This window comes from Arachis hypogaea, chromosome 3, assembly GCF_003086295.3.
Source record: "Arachis hypogaea cultivar Tifrunner chromosome 3, arahy.Tifrunner.gnm2.J5K5, whole genome shotgun sequence".
NCBI classification, from domain to species: Eukaryota; Viridiplantae; Streptophyta; class Magnoliopsida; order Fabales; family Fabaceae; genus Arachis; species Arachis hypogaea.
The window spans coordinates 134,811,730-134,829,159 of record NC_092038.1 but is presented as its reverse complement, the minus strand read 5'-3'; the positions used below and the strand labels follow the sequence as shown (position 1 = coordinate 134,829,159).

At 27.8% G+C, this 17,430-nt stretch overlaps 1 pseudogene; it reads right to left on the bottom strand.

The window, feature by feature from the left end:
• Positions 1-1,922: 1,922 nt before the first annotated feature.
• Positions 1,923-3,632, bottom strand: LOC112734061 (uncharacterized; annotated as a pseudogene).
• Positions 3,633-17,430: the final 13,798 nt, after the last annotated feature.

Here is a 17,430-nt window from a genome sequence, read left to right as displayed (position 1 = left end):
GATATGAAAAAATAAGGCAAAGGAGTTGTGGTTATTATTATTATTATTATTATTATTATTATTAAAAAATAAATAAAACATTGGTAAATACATTTCAGGTACGGGTTAAAATCTTAATTAGCCATTGTAATCAAATATTACTAAAACTTGTAAATATATCCTAACTTTCAAGTGAGGTGATCTTCCATCTTCATCTTCATCAACTTCTTTTTAAAGTTCCGAAAATAAATTTGATTTAATTAATAACTTTTAAATTAAATGCGAGCAACAAAAATAAAAAAATAATTGAATAAACATAATTAAACATAAAGTGGTTTCTAAAGATGATTTATTCACCAAATCATGGCCTACCGATAATGGCACTTTTATCCGTAAATATGTTTTTGTGATTTTTAAGCACTGAGTAGGGAGCCGGTGCTTTACCTACATAATAATTACTACTACACTTGACCTTTTGTTTATATATTTCATCATTTTTAAATGCTAATGAGTGATTACCTCAGCTCAGAAGAACTGTAGAATTATAAGCAAAATGGTTAGACCTTAACATGGTCATGAATTTAGTTGATGTTATATAGTGTGTGAATTATAAATATATTATGACAATAAATGTACTTGTTTAATTATTACATGTAATATATCAAATTTTCAAACTTTTTTGTTGAAATTTCTTTTACTTCATATGGTACTTCTTGTACTTTTTTAATAACTACCATGTATTTTTCAAGTGGTGCCACTCCGCCAATAGCATGCATAGACTTGTGTTTTTTTTTTTTTTTTTTTTTTTCCTTCCTATATTCAATTCATTCATCTTTTACTTTTATGGAGGGTTGGGTATTATATTCAAGGAAACACCACAATATTGACATTTGGATACCAATATCAAAAAAGTATCGGAGTCGATAATCATATCATCTTATAAAATATTCTATAAATATTAGAAATGATCTCAGCACCACATTTGTATTTTTATATATATTTGATGGTTGAAAATAAAAACTTATTATATGGATCCCTAAAGAAGTAAAGATATTCCAATAATACTCAAGTGATATCTATTAAAAAAAATATATGTATCGTGTCTTCTTACAATTAAAAACATTTTTAATTAATAAATTAGGTGTTAAAAAGACACATTTGTTTTATAATTGTATACTGATTCAATATTTCTCTTATTCCGTCTTTTGGGATTTTTTATTTTAATAAATTAAATAATGTAAGAACTAATAATTATTGAAATAAATAATTTTAAAAAATTATTATCGAAATTTGTCATCCTGACTTATCTCGTTTATACTATAAACGATATATATATATATATATATATATTATATATATATATATATATATATATATATATATATAATTAAATATAATTTTTTAAAATAATAAAAAATATTAATAATTTAAATTGGATAAAATTTTAAAAAATTAAACGTTTCAAATAATTGAAAAGATAGACAATTTCAAATAATAAAAAAGATAAACCGTCAATTTTAAATAAGAAAGAAGATAGACTGTCACTACGGTTATCTTTTTTCTAACTACTCACTGTTAACATGATTGCTTCCTTTACTAAGATGGTTTATTACTAAGATTTACACTAAATTAATTCAAATAATACTTCACAATATTTGTTTATTAAATTTTTAATTGAAATATAATTTTTAACAGACAAAATTTTTAAATTTTTTATATATTCTCTTGAGTATTAATATATATAATTCAAAGTATATATAATTTTTTATGTACTCTCATCCAACAAATTATATATTTTTTAAATTTTATTTTTTAAATTATATATACATAAAAAATCATTATAAGTTTTATTTTATGATTGATATTTTAAAATAAAGGAAGTTATCTTGAAACCGCTGACTATATTACAAGACAATAACAGATTGAAACGGATGACTCCTAAATGGAATAACAAATTTTTTTATAACAAGAACAGGTGAAAAGCCTTGTGATACAATGTTATATTCTACAGAACATAGGAAAACCAAATCTGCATAATAACAGAACAGAACAGAACAATAACTGCTCTAGTCATCTATGTCACGTCCTACTTCAAAAACCTTAGATCAAGAGGCTCCATTCTCTCCGCGATCATACAATCATCCACGTCAAGTGCCGATACCCAGCCAACTTAGCAGCGAGGCGTAAGCCAATCGCTAAAGCAGCAACAAATAGTGGTACTGAAATCCTCCTTTCTGTCATTTCTTGGTCTTCAACCTGTTTTCCTTCGGAAAGTGTTTGGGAATACTGATAAGTAGCCAAGGCTACAAATGTGATAAGCACTAAAACTCTAATCCAACCTTCCCCAACAGCAGTTAGTACAGCTGCAACAGGCATTGCGCATGAAACATTGTCTCTCTTTTTTATTAATTTTGAGAAAGCGTACAACCCTAGCAGAAGGGTCGAGAAAAAAGGTTCGGAGAGATAGCCTCTAACTGCCGCATAACCAATAAAACCAGACACAGTCAAAACATAAGGTTGCTTGTTGGTACAGTTAGGACGGTAGTTTCGGCAATTGCTAAAACAACCGACGCAAGCACAATGATTGTAGTCAACTCTGGTATGGGAGCATTGTTGATTGTCCAAGAATAGAAGGCACGAATAGTATAGAATGAATCCTCCATGCATCTGATTGCAAAAGTGATCGGACTTCCTATGAATCGATACAGTATGGCGAAAAGATATGTCAAAAGGTTTCCTGCAGAACTGACAATACCAAAGACAGCATTCTTCCAGTTGGATAGTTCAAATAGAACAGCTCTCCAAGCATAGATGAGAAAGCCAAGTACTGCACGAAAGTAACACAAAACACATGAGTACACAAAAGAGATAGCATGTACAATTGGACCCAAAACGAATCAACTGACCATTGAAAGCTTATAGTTTTTAATTTCCACATGAGAGGTTATAGCTTAAATTCCAACAAAATATTTCTCATTATACACCGCTACCAGGTTAGAGAGTAGCCAGAAATTTTTAGAATTGCAGCAACCGTGAACTTCTTGCTATGAATAACCAAAGAAACACCACAATGAAATTTGGGGGACATATCAAAATCCTTTTCGATTCCACAGCACAATAAGAAATTTATGGATAAATGAATGTGTCTAAAAACTGAACACTCCAATAGCACTTGAATTGCAACAAAATGATTTCCAGATACTTGCCAATTCATGCAACTACTCCAAATACAATAAAATTTCAGACTTTGTGGCTCAAACACATGGAATTTTCTGAACTTTTAAAAATTGAAAGCAATAAATTAGAAAAATAGAGAGGTTAAGAGACTGACCAAGAAGCCAAGGCCACCTGACAGGAGGATCAGGAGCTTCCTTAGCGAGGTACCGAAAGCGTTCTGGCATAGTGCTCCGTGCTCGAGCCTCCTTCTCTGCTCTCTCCCAATCAACAAAACCGCCGCCATGACCAGCATCATCGTTGTCGTTGACTGCAAAATGCTTTAAAAGAGAGATTCTAAAAAGTTCTCTAGGTGAAAATACAGTAACGAACCTCGGAGGCCTGAGAAAGCATTGAGGTTTGACGGGTGGGAGACGGGGTTTGAAGGAGAGGTGGGAGATAGAAGAGTGGTGGACATGGCTATGCCTATGGGTTGGGATTTAGAGATCTCGTTTATTTTTCCTCTGAAAATATTATTCAGACACGAGTTTTACCCGTGATATGTTGGGGGCAGGTTGACCCATTTAATTTATTACCAGTGTTATACATATAATTTTTTTAATGAAAAATAGTAGGAGTACATCAAAACCAACCACAAATTTATTTGTTTATACTTTAGGAAGCGATTCTGATATTCTGCCGTACGAAAGTAGAATTTTGTTGTTCCATTCAATCTAGCTATTAAAATTTATTATAAATTATTCATACCGTGAAGATATATGGAAGTTATTAAGTACATATAGATGAGAAATGTCTTTTATTATGGTATATCAATACTTTTCTTTTTATAGTAGTTGTTTATTTACATTTAATAAAATTTAAAGATTTATAAAAATGTAATACATTTAATAAGTACAAAGTTATTGTACTTATTTTAGACATACTCTCGTTATAATATTTACGTTATAATATGTAATTTAACAAACCAAAATTATAGTATTATAATCTAAAAATTTAACATTTTGAAAAAGAAAGCATCGAAAAAAAATCAATTGTTAGTAAAAAATAAACATCAATTCTAATAATATACCACTTGGTTAATATAAATGTACCGTTATGTAAGAGTAAATCGAAAGAAAATGTCAATTTCGGAAAATATGTAAGTAGGTATAGGAAGGAAATTTTAGTCTTTAATCATTTGAATTTTTTGGAGTATATAGTAAAGCGTAAACTATATTTTTTGTCCCTAAAGTTTGATAAAAGTTTTAAAAATATTCTAAGTTTTATTTTGTTTCAATTTTGTCACAAAAGTTTTCGATTTGCATCAAATATACCTTTGACGGCTAACTTTTTAAAAAATTTAAGACCAATTCAACAACAATTTTATAAGAACAACCTTCAATACAAGCAAATCAAGTATAATTTTCATGCATTATTGTTAAATTAGTCTTAAATTTTTTGAAAATTTAGCCGTCGAGAGTGTATTTGATACAAATCAAAAACTTTTTGGACAAAATTAAAACAAAATAAAACCTAGAAGTAGTTTTTAAAACTTTTGCCAAATTTTATGGACAAAAAATATAATTTACCCTATAGTAAAAATATTTGGACGACACAAGATCTAAAATTATATACAATTAGATTTAGATCTATGCGAAATTAAAATAAATTCATTTGTATATATACGAAATTATTTAATAGAAAAACTTGAAAATTAATATTAACTTTTTTATTCAGTTATTTGAAAAATTTGTATTTAATTAGAATTACTTATATAAATTAACTAATTTTTTAATTTATATTAGTAAGTTAAAAGAGATCATTTATACTATTACTTTTTTGTGATGTAATTTCTAATTGCAAAAAATAAATCTCCCTTTAAAAGAAAATTATAATTAGTTAGATGAATATTATCAACTATGCTCATCCACATACAAAAACACATTAATAATAATAATATCAATAATATATATGAATGCAATTGAAAAAAAATAGAGTTGTATCTATATTTATAACTAAGATAAAAAAGAAATAAAAAGTAAAATATATCAACTATTCATAAAACAATTGAATTGTGAATTTAAATATGGTTTCAAATAAATATGATTGTTTTAAAAATATTATTTTTATGAAGGGGATAAAATATATTTTTTGTCTCTAATGTTCGCAATTGTTTAAAAAAAATAACAAACGTGAGGGACAAAAAAAATACTTCATCCTTTCAAAAATTATAAAAGAATATAATGATAAACACGTGTTTTTTTTATAAAGTACAGACTTTGACAATAAAACCTACAATACTCTCGATTTGTGTTTTTTTATATTATACGAGTAATGATAAACTTAATAACGTGGTTTTTTTTTCTCTTTTATTATAAATAATTAAATTATTATATTAAATTACTTTCATAATCTAATAAAAAAATAAATACCTTAATTTTTTATGTATTCTCATACAATAAATTATATATATTTTAAATTTTATTTTTTAAATTATATATATATAAAAAATTATATATATTTTAATATTCAGAAGAGTACTATAAAAAATTTAAAAATTTTGTCAATTAAAAATTTGAAGTATTATTTAAATTGATTGAGTATAAATCTTAATAAAAAATTGTCAGTGGATCAATGAGTAAAAGAAGCAGTTGTGTTAATAGTGGGTAATTAGAAAAAAGATAACTCTGTTAACAGTGAACAGTCCATCTTTTCTATTATTTGAAATTAATTGTTTAATTTTTTTATTATTTAAAATCGTCAATCTTTTCTATTATTTGTCAAATTTAAATTATTAATATTTTTAATTATTTTCAAAAATTATATTTAATCTAATTATTTATAAATACATATATTTCGTTTACACTGTAAACGACGAATTTCGATAATAATTTTAAAAATTATTTATTTCAGTAATTATTACATTTATTTAATTTATTAAAATAAAAAATCTCCATTCTTTAGTGTTATTTGAATTATTTATTTATTTATTTTTTACCAAAGATAGGAGACTCTAACCCACAACTTCTTAATTGAGTATGGGAGACTATACCATTTGAGCTATAACTCATTGGCATTTGAATTATTTGTTAAACTGATCAATCATGTTGTTTTTAATCAGTAGAAGGTGAGTAGAGAATAATTTTATTTTTTATAAAACTTCATTCAATGAGTTATTGTATATACAAATCGGAATTTAAACTTCTCGACATTTATTTAAGCGGACTAGTGAATTAACTAATAAATCAATCCAACTTAATTATTTTTATATATTTGTTTATTTGTGTTTTTGTAATGAAAGCCAAAAGCCCAAAAGTGACAGACTTAACTCAATGGACTATTTTCACTATAACTTTGGTTAAACCTTTCTTTTTTAAAGCTTCGTTTTATTTAGTACTTACATTTCTACTTCTGATTTAATTTGCTCTCCTTTGCAAGTTTGATTTGGAATTACTACAACTGTACAACATACAGTTATGGCTAGAAGATGAGATAATCATATCACTTTTGGCATTTAATTCTTTGCTATAAGATGCATGTAAAAATACTATGCATACAAAAAGATTAATTATCATGTATTTGTATATAAATATATATTATTTAATTTATTTTTAATATATATATATATTATATTAATAATTAATTTAATGATTAATTTTTTGTGTACATGTACTATAATTAAATAACATGACTATTATTGATTTGCATTTTATTTACTGTCAAGTTTGAATTAGTTTGTTATTTGACTCTGTTTTATCAATGTATTAATTTGTATAATTTTATATTTTTATTTTCATCTTCTTTTGATTTTACGTCATAATTTTAATTGATTTACATCATATGATTATATATATTGTGTTAACTATCCTTCCTCAGTCATGATAAATAGATAAAATAAATTAGTAGTCAAACGAGAATAATTTGGTCATAAACAATGTCAAGAGAATTAGAATTAGCATTGACATAGTATTCGAATTACAAAAGTCTCATAAAATTTTTCATTTAAATATTAAAATTTAATTTTGATAGACTGTTAGTATAGATTAGTTTTATGTGTATTTAATTATGTAACGTTACATCAGTAAAAATAATTACTTTTTATATTAATCATTTGAATAGTTATTAAAAAGAATAAATATAATTGTATATAAAACACTAAAACATTTTACATTATCAGTTTATTAAAATTAAACTCTAAATATTAATTCTTTTACTTTTTTTATTTGTTTTTTTTAAATTATGATATTTTTTAAAATGATGAATATTATATACTATTTTTTTTTTCTCTTTGATTTCTTTCTCTCATGGACATGCTTACCAAAACAAAAACATTGAAGGTAAGGCCATCATTATTTTTTGTTAAGAAGTTGAATAAGACAAAGAAAAAAAGAGACCAAATTAAAATGTAATGAAAAAAAATATAGAGTACTAATATATTATCTGTTAATTTATTATTAATAATAATTAATTATTATATTTTAAATATATATATAAAAAGACATATTCAAGAAATATATATATATAAAAATATATTTTTATTATACACAACTATAAAAAAGACATTTTTATTAGACATATCTACAAAGACACTTTTATTAAATATAATTATAAACAAAAATTGATAAAAATTAACAGAAATATTGTTGGTAACATAGTGAAATTGAATTTAATGAAGCGTCACATTTTAATTTGTTGCTCAATACAAATTGATATACCTAATAGTCTAATACTGTTATTTACTACTCCTTTTAATCGGTGGCTGTTTCCTCCTCATTAATTAACTAATTTAAATCCCTTACCCGAAGAAGTACCATGCATCATCTATCTTTGCCATCAATATACAAATACTAACATTAATTAAAATCCACATGAAGAATGCTACTACACCCATAAATTATAACTTTTGTCCATAACAAAGATCTCAACCAACAATCAAACAAGAAGAATGCAAAACATTAGAGGTAACGTTTTTCTAATTCAATCTTCTTAATAAGTGTTTTCAAAATACTAATTAAAGATGCCAAAAATTCATATAGAAAATATAAACTAAATATTAAAATTTTAAGTTTTTTTTATACGTTCAATTGGGAACAAAAATTTTCATTTCCTCTCTCAACCAATACTTTTAGGACATTCTTTAGTAAATTTGCTAATACTTTGGTTTGAGCATAATTATTAATTAATATTCTTTGTTGGGTGTGTGAGTTGCAAATTGCGATCTTTCTCACCGTCCAATAATGCTTCACATGTCCACACGTATTTACAGGAGTGGTCGACAATCGACACGTGTGACTTGGGATTATTATAAGTCGTTAGTGCACGCCAAGAATCTTTTGTGAGTTGGGAATTGCTTGGTTTTGAAGTTTGTTTTTATGATGATTATTATTATTATATCAAATTTACCTTGATTTATCTTGTAATCTACTGTTACTAGTTGTAGTATATGTATTTGCAAATTTATATGTCCATTATTTATTACTACTATATTTATCTATCCAAAGTGCCGCTTGCACGTGGCCATGTCTGAGTTCTATAGTTGGGGGTTTCTTAGATAATTTAATTAGCTACAAAGGTTTTTAACCAATATCCTTAATTAATGTCTTTAAGATTCTTGAAACAAACACGCTTTAATTTCTGCCAAAGCAGATTATTATTATTAGAACAATGCTAACAACTAAATGGTATTAATAAAAAATCAGGTAAACACTTTTTCGTGAATCTAAAATCTCTACGAATTAATATATATAGATGTTTTTTTTTGCTAAATATTAAAATGTTTTTTTTTGGTTAAATTACACAGTTAGTCCCTACACTTTCAGTGAAATTGCAAATTGGTCCCTATAATTTAAAAGTTTGTAATTGGGTCCCTGAAATAAATTAAAATTTGTAATTAGATCCTCAATAACGTTTACCGTAAAAAAAATGCACATTTACCATAACGTCCTCTTCTTCCTCTTTTTCTCCTTTTTTTTCTTCCTCCTCTCTTCAGAATTTTTCTGTTATTCTTTTTTAACAACAACAATAGGGCTTCAACAACAACAATCCCAGAAAGATAACATTTCAACAAATCAAACAATCAGAAATTCAACTCAACAACCAAATCAACACACAACAACAATAAAATCGAAATCAGAAACTGGAGTAGTCACAAAAATAGAAGCAGAGGCAGTAACAGAAGAAGAAGCAGAGGCTCAAGCAGAAGAAGAAGCAGAGATAGTCACAGAGGAAGAAGCAGCGCCGGCGGGATCCCCCTCCAAGCTTAGCCAACATCGTCCCCCTCCCCCTCTCCCCCCCTTCCCCCTCTTCTTTTCCCCTTTTCCCTCTCCCTCCCCTTCCCCTTCACGTTTCCTTTCGGCTCCCCCTCCCCCAACCCCCAAAACGCGTTTTCTTCCCCCACCCCACTCTTTCTTGTTGCTGCTATAATCTGTGCTCCTTGGAGAATCAGATTAATTGCTTCCAGTAAACAAGTCTGAGTAATTAAAATCTAAATTAACTTTATCTACTATGAGTTAAAATTTCAGATTTAGAAAATTGAAGAAAAATATGAGGTCTAACATTTCAAGCAGAAGCAGAGAGAAAGGTTGAGTAAGAATAACAGAAAGAGAAGCTTTGAGAGCTTGAGAGGGAGACAGGAGGTTGTCTTCCCTGGAAAGGAAGCAAACAAACATCAACCATGCACACTTTGCCAACGCATCTACAACACTCTCCTCCTTCTACTTCTCCTTCTTCTTGGAGATCCAGATTTCAACAAAATGAGGTTTACGATGGAGTTAGGTTTCCCGATCCAAAACCCCTCTGACTTCAACAATGTCGTAGAAGCCTTCGGCTGGGAGGAGTTCCCCTACCACGGTGGCGCCGCTCCCCACAGCAACGTTATTTGCCGTGTGTTCACCGCCAATGAGTCCCCACTGAAGCCGTTTCCGAAGTAGCCTTCACAGGAGCAGGTAAGAAGGGAGAATTAGCCATGGCTTTGAAGAGTGATGGTGCGATTGTTGTTGTTGCTGTGATCTTAAGAGAGGAACTTGATTGTGAAGGTTGGCATTGGAGCGTAAAGAATTGGAAGAGTATGTGAGGAAGTAAAGGAAGAGAGAAATGGAGTTGAAGATGAAAAGGAAGAGGAGACATAAGCGTAAAGAATTGTTGTTGTTCCTTCAATTCATGACGTTGGGGAGGGGTGGGATGGGTTAGGGATTTTTTCTCTGTTTTGGAAAGTGGAGAAGTGACAGTGAGAAGGCTGAGGAGGGGGTGGGATGGGTTAGGGATTTTTTTGTCATTTTTAAATAGTTAAATTATAGTGTTGGTCCCTATACTTTTACTAAAATTGTAAATTAGTCCTTACTGTTAAACACGTGCAACTCACATGCTTAAAATAGCGAATATACTGAGGAATATTCTGTTAAATCAAACGGTGTTTGAACGGTAGGGACCCAATTACAAATTTTAATTTTTTCAGGGACCCAATTACAAACTTTTAAACTATAGGGACCAATTTACAATTTCACTGAAAGTGTAGGGACTAACTGTGTAATTTAACCTTTTTTTTTCATATTAAATGGATGTTCTTTTATATATTTTTTAAATTTTTTTATATTGCAAATGTGAATGTCTCTATTTTTTTAAGAATTTCATATTTTTTTTAATTTTATAGATATTTAATTATTTTTACTAAAATATAACTGGATATTTCTTTTGTTAAGTACTAAGTTTTTTTTCATATTAAATGAATGTTTTTTTTTATATTTTTATAATTGTGTAATTTGCAGTCTCTTTAATCATCAAAACGACACCTAATAACCACTTTCGGTAATTGAAAAGCTTGCGAATCCCTTGTTATTGGCTTCCCAGTGACATTTCTCAAAATGGATTGATAAACCAAAATTTATATTTACGCTTGTATATAAGATCACAAGCGATTATGTTGATTCAATGAATGAAATGTTGCAGCCTTTGATTGATGAAGCAAAAGTAGTTGGCTATAGTTGCAGAGAAGAATGGATTTCAGCAATGGTTACTTCCTTTGATTGATGATATTAACAGTTCCTCCGTCGCCTTCTCCCTCCACGTCCGCCACCGCCTCCATGGCTTCTCCGACTGTCCCCTGCCTTTGAAATCGTCGCCGCCTTAGGAATCGTGTGACGGTGAGAGAGATGTGTGTATGATTGTTGGAGGTGGATAGGTTAATGTAAGAGAGAAGAGGAAGGTTTTTATAGGTTTTAATTAGGTTTACTTAATCAATTTTAAATTTAAATTAATTATTAATATAAATTAATATAGTTTTGTTTAGTTTTTGGCTGGTAACTTCTTGGTTCTATATACTTTTCCTTATTATTATAAGAAAAACATACAAAATACATGTTGGTTTTAGAATATTTGGAAATTAAATGAATTCTCTCAATTTTTTTTAATAATTGAGAGAGTAAAGTGTGATCACTCACCATTAATTGTTATAAGTGGGACCACGAGAAAACATAATAGAGAATGTATTAAAATGTTATAGATCACACTTTACTCCCTCAATTTTTTTCAACAATTGAGAGGATCCATTATTTTCAGAATATTTTGTGTGTATGTATTATCAAATTTTTAGACAAAATACATAACAACGTAATTTTTTAATGTAAACTGATTATTAGGATATTAGTTATTAATAGAATTTAATTTTAATATTTTATTAATATAAAATAATTTTATATGTATACATTTAATTATATAATGTTATATTAATAAAAATAATTATATTTTATATTGATCATATAAATGATTATGCAAACGAAAGAATGCTATTGAATGAATATGTAAAACGTTTTTTACTTTCAATATATTAAAATTAAATTATTATTAATAATCACAGGATGTTATTAGTATTTTTATTAAATAAATACCCTAAGAGAGTATATAGTTCACATAATTTTTTTATCAATATAAAATTTTCAAAAATATAAAATAAATATTTTACGAATCCCACGTCTCCTAGAAGTGTCAATGTTTTGTAAATCTTTTTATTGCATTTTTTTCATATTACTTATTGGCAAATGTTTTTTAAATAATAATTGTTTTTCTCAGAAATTAACCGTCTTTCACTTTTTTTGGAATGTTAATATATTTAAACAAAAATGTGTATAGATATATACATCAATTTTCCATAAATTTTAAAAATAAACGAGACAGTTATAGATGCATGAAGCGTGATGCATACATGTGAAACTTGTTAAATAAATACGTTTTACGTGTAATATATGTATTTCTTTGTTTTTCTAAGGTAACATGGAGAAACAAATATATAAGTATTTCTGCTATGTATGTATAGAATAATATTATTTATTTAATTTAATATTTGTAATATTTTATATATAATGTTTATAATATATATTTGTTATATTTAAAATTATTTATTTATTTCAGTAATAATTTTTAAAAATATAAAATAATATCAGTTCCTTATGGTGGTTGTGTGTTAAGATAGATAGATGCTCGTTTTGGAGTATAAGAGAAGAAGAAATAATCAAATAATTAATATTTAGTGGGGGGAATGAAGTGAGGGGCTACCCATGTGACATGTACCTTGTTTACATGACATAAATTGCATGTTAGCTTGGGTTTTGATCTGGAAAAGGGCCCCTTATAGCATCATCATAATCATATATAATATTATAAGAGAGCATTAAAAAAAGTGGGTTAAGAACCAATGCATTGTGCAATCCATTTCCCATTATTTTAAAAATAAAAAAGGCTATTAACCCATATTTTGCTTTTTAGGTAATAAGAAAGGTAACCCCTCATTACCCCCTTAATGGTGAGAGAAATTCATGCCAATGATATTAATATATACATTAATTAGTTAACTAGCCTTCCGTAATTCCACTTTCCAAATTTAGCTATGGAGATTGGAGCAGCACATATTATATTCAAAGGTATAAATTAATTTCAATCATTACCCTACCACCAAAAGGAGAGAAGAAGAAGAAACAAAACAATGCATATAATATATCAATGTAATGGTAGATTATATTCATTAATTAATAATATAAACGCATATTTATATGCAGAGAACAGCGTTGTGTTTTCAATAACTATTTTAGATGTAATTTCTAAATTATCGTTTTCGAGTTTTTTTTTTTTTTTTTGAAGAAGAAGAAAAAAATTCCCTTTTCAGTTTGTAAGAAAACGTAAAGAAGAATTGGAATGAAATGGACGGAATTAAATTAAAAAATAAAAGGGAAACGAGACATGCATGCGTGGTGGTATCTTAATTTATGAGCAAAAGGGTTTCTGGTTGAAAACAAATTAATAAAAATGAAATGGTATTTTAATATTTTATAAAAAAAATTTTATTTAAATTAAAATTATAATATTTACTAAAATGAGTAATATCTAGATAAAATACAACTTTATATATATATATATATATATATATATATATATATATATATAAAAGATACAAAATTTGAAAAACCACTAATAACAGAATTTGGGAACTGTGTATCCAAAATATATTACAAAAAAAAAAAAAAAAAAAAAAAAAACATAGTTGCACTCGAGATATCATAGATTTGCGTAGTTGTATACATCATATAGGATGTCCATGATACTGCTGAAAATTTCTTATGTAAATACTAATCGACTCACTATTTGTGCGCAAATTAGGATAGTAAGTCACATCTTCGAGTGTAAATATGTAATGGTGATCTTACTCTACGAAAAATGAAAACTACAGGTCTCGGTTGATATGTGTTTTAAATATTTATGATATGAAAAGTTTAAGTATTATTTAGTAATTATTAGTTTATATTTTAAGTATTAGAATGTTCAATTTAATTTTATTTATTTAGTTATTAGATTGGATTTTATGTTAGTAGATTTAGTGTTTTTTTTTTATTAAACATAATAAGAAGTTATAAATATCTCATAAACTATTGTAATCGTTATTGAGTGATTAGAGATGTAAACCTCCTTTTTGGGTTTTATAATGAAACCATAGTGTGGACAACTGAATTTGAGTAAGTCTCTTTTTTGTTGCATTGGAAAATTTGGTAGAAAGTTGAGTGAATTCCTTTAATTCAAATTTCAAACTAAGATGTACACAAGTTAGGTTGAAAAGTCTTTTTCTTGTTATATCAAGAAATTGGATAAAAAATTAAATGATTTTTTTATATTCAATTTCAACTTATCTTTTTATTTTATATTTTCAATTTTAATTCATCTTGTTCTATTTCAAATCTTATTCTTTTAATTATCATTGGTTCTTTTTTTTATTATTGGACTTTCACTGCTCGACAAATGAGGAGAGTAAAACATTGTCAAACATAAATTTTTTTTAACTCTACTGCATGTTCGAACTCAGCCTCCTTAATAAAATAGTAAAACATCGAGCGGTGAAATAGACAACATCACACAACATAACAAAAACAACCAAAACCTCAATATAATTGATTAGCCTTTTATTTTATGAATATAATCTCGTAACAACATTAATTAGTAACATCCTAATATAATTAACTATTCAGTAAAAAAAAAACTTCATCTAAATTTGAAGAATTAATTATCATCTTCTGATATTTTTTTTAACTAATGGTCTTTTAACTAATTAAATAATTTGATTAAAAAATTATATTTTATGGATATAATCATATAACAATATTAATTACTAATATCCTAATATAATTAAGTATTTCATAAAAAAATCATGTAAATTTTAAAATTTAATTATTCATTTTCTAATATTCTCTACTAACAAATAGTCTTTTAATAAATTAAATCTAACGATACTAATTAATTAGATCAAAATAATATAATAATATATAAATATTTTAACACGTTTTCTAACTATATAAATCGAATTATCCTAACATATCAATTGATTATTTAAATTAAGTTAATCTAAAATATTATTATTCTAACACGTTTTTTAACTAATTAAGTCAAAATATTCTAACATATTAACTAAAAATAAGTAAATTAAAATATCAAAATATGTCAACTAATTAATTACTTAACATAAGAGAGAAACAAGCCAACCTCAAAATCTAATTATCTGGTTACATGCACAACACAATAACACATTTAGCCATCGATGTCCCTTGGGCGCACGTATTATCGACAAGCCATATATGCTTTTAGTATTAAACTAAAGGTGTAACCAAATTTTTTAAAACTTTAAAAATTTGTCAATTAAATGTTGATCTCGACTACATCTTTTATACATGTGATGTATGGATCTCGGATACTAAAGTCCAAAATCTACTAGAACTGTATTTTTAGTATTCTCCACTCAGTTTGTGCATTTATCTCATATTCCAAGTGTATTTAAATCCATAAAAATTTTGTTGTATTATATCTAAAGGATTAATTATTCGAAATATTTTTTTTTTGTGATTTAAGTCTCAATTACGTATATCAATAAATATTTTACGATTTACACATTTTAATAAATATTATATTTTATTAATTTAAATAAAAAATCCTTATCTAAAGATATATTTCAATATGGGAAAATGGAAGGTGGGGTTCTTTGTTTTGGAGCAGCAAAAGTCAACAATAAGGAAAAGCCAAACGAAAAGTATGCAAACAGGGTTTAAATAAGAAAAAAAGATTAATTTAATGTTATGATAACTTTCCTGCCTCTGCTAACCCTATTGACAATGTATTCCATGTTTCCATTTCTGCAAAAAAAAAAAAAAAGATTAATTTAATAAGTGGTTTAAATACATTGAAAAAAAGAGTGCTTCTTTAAATTTTATTTTGATTTACTTTTATAATATTTGAAGCATCTACTTTTTGGTAATTAGTCTTTAATTTTTGTTAAAAATTAAAATTGTACAAAATATTTTTTAATTAAAAAGATTGTCTTTAATGTTATGATAACTTTTTAAAATAATTATTTTAATAATAAACCTTAATTTTTGAACAGATTTAATATTTATAAAATAATAATTACAAAAGTAATAATATTACTTGATCTACTCTTATTCAATTCCTAAATCCCCCACCAACCGCAGTCATTAGCATTGTTACTGCGGCACCATTCCGCACCCACTGCACTCCTGTCACTACTGACCCTAATGTCTTCTTCGCCGAATAGAAGAGTGACATGAGAAGGACGGAAGGCTCACTTCTCTTGCTTCTTCTCATTTAATTAATTAATTAATTAATAATTTCTATTTTTGTTTGATAAAATTCTTAATAATCAAATAAATGAAGAGATCGGAGAGAGTGGGGGTAGGGGCGTTCTTGAAAGTGGAAAACAAGTGAGGTTTCCAACGTAGTTGGAGGAAGTGATAAGGGACGAGTGTGGGAGAGGGGGCTACCGCCGGTGATATGGAGGGGGCAAAGGAGATGAGAAGAGAGGAGTAAAGATATCCAAAGGTGTTTTTCTGAAGACCTCTTTTAGGGACAAGGTAGTTGACTCCATAGTTTTTAGAATCATAAAGACCGCAGGGACCTTGGTCAGAGACAAGATGGTTACTATTACACTGGGTCAAGCCATGGGACAATTTCTTTAGACCTTCTGAATCATCGTTTGGGTCAACACTATTGTGGGTCACGATCTCAGGCCTTAATATATGGTACTATGATGAAGAAGTGATGCGTTGTATCACCTCCGCGATAGAGACTCCTATTCGGGTGGTTTTGGCTACCAAATCCGCAGAAAGAGGCAAATATGCTTGGGTGTGTATTCAGATCAATCTGGGATAGCCAGTGATTAAAAAAATTGGTGTTGATGATGAAGTGTATGAGGTGGAGTGCGAAAACCTCTATTTAATATGCTCTTCATGTAATTGCTATGGACATCCACACATGACTGTAGTCAGCGGAAGATAGGAGCAAATTCTAGTAGAGAAACCGATGGAGCTGACGCAAACCCACATGTTCGATTAGAAGAGCCACCGCATGTTCACAATCCCAATTCGATTACGGCCAAGATTCCAAATTTTGAATTTGGTTCTGTTTCGGAAAAGGATTTGTTGATTAATGAGACCCCGGATCTCATGCATGATACATTGCACGATTCTAGTAGCAACGTTAACAAACCTCACGCAAAGGAGAAATGGTGAGTTCCGGTCAATATGAAAGGAAAGGGTAAGTTTATTTATTCTCCAAAGCTAGCCCATCTTTGGTGAAGCCCATCCCTGGAAAAGGAGTGGAAAAAAAATTAGGGCTTAGACAATTAGGGCTTGCTAATAAACTTTCTTCTACTCCTATAAAGACCACTTTGGAGTGTAACCCGGGTGGATCAAAGGGCATAGCGGGTGAGTCTTCTTCTTCTCATCATGCTCGTGCCAAAACTAATACCCACAAGCG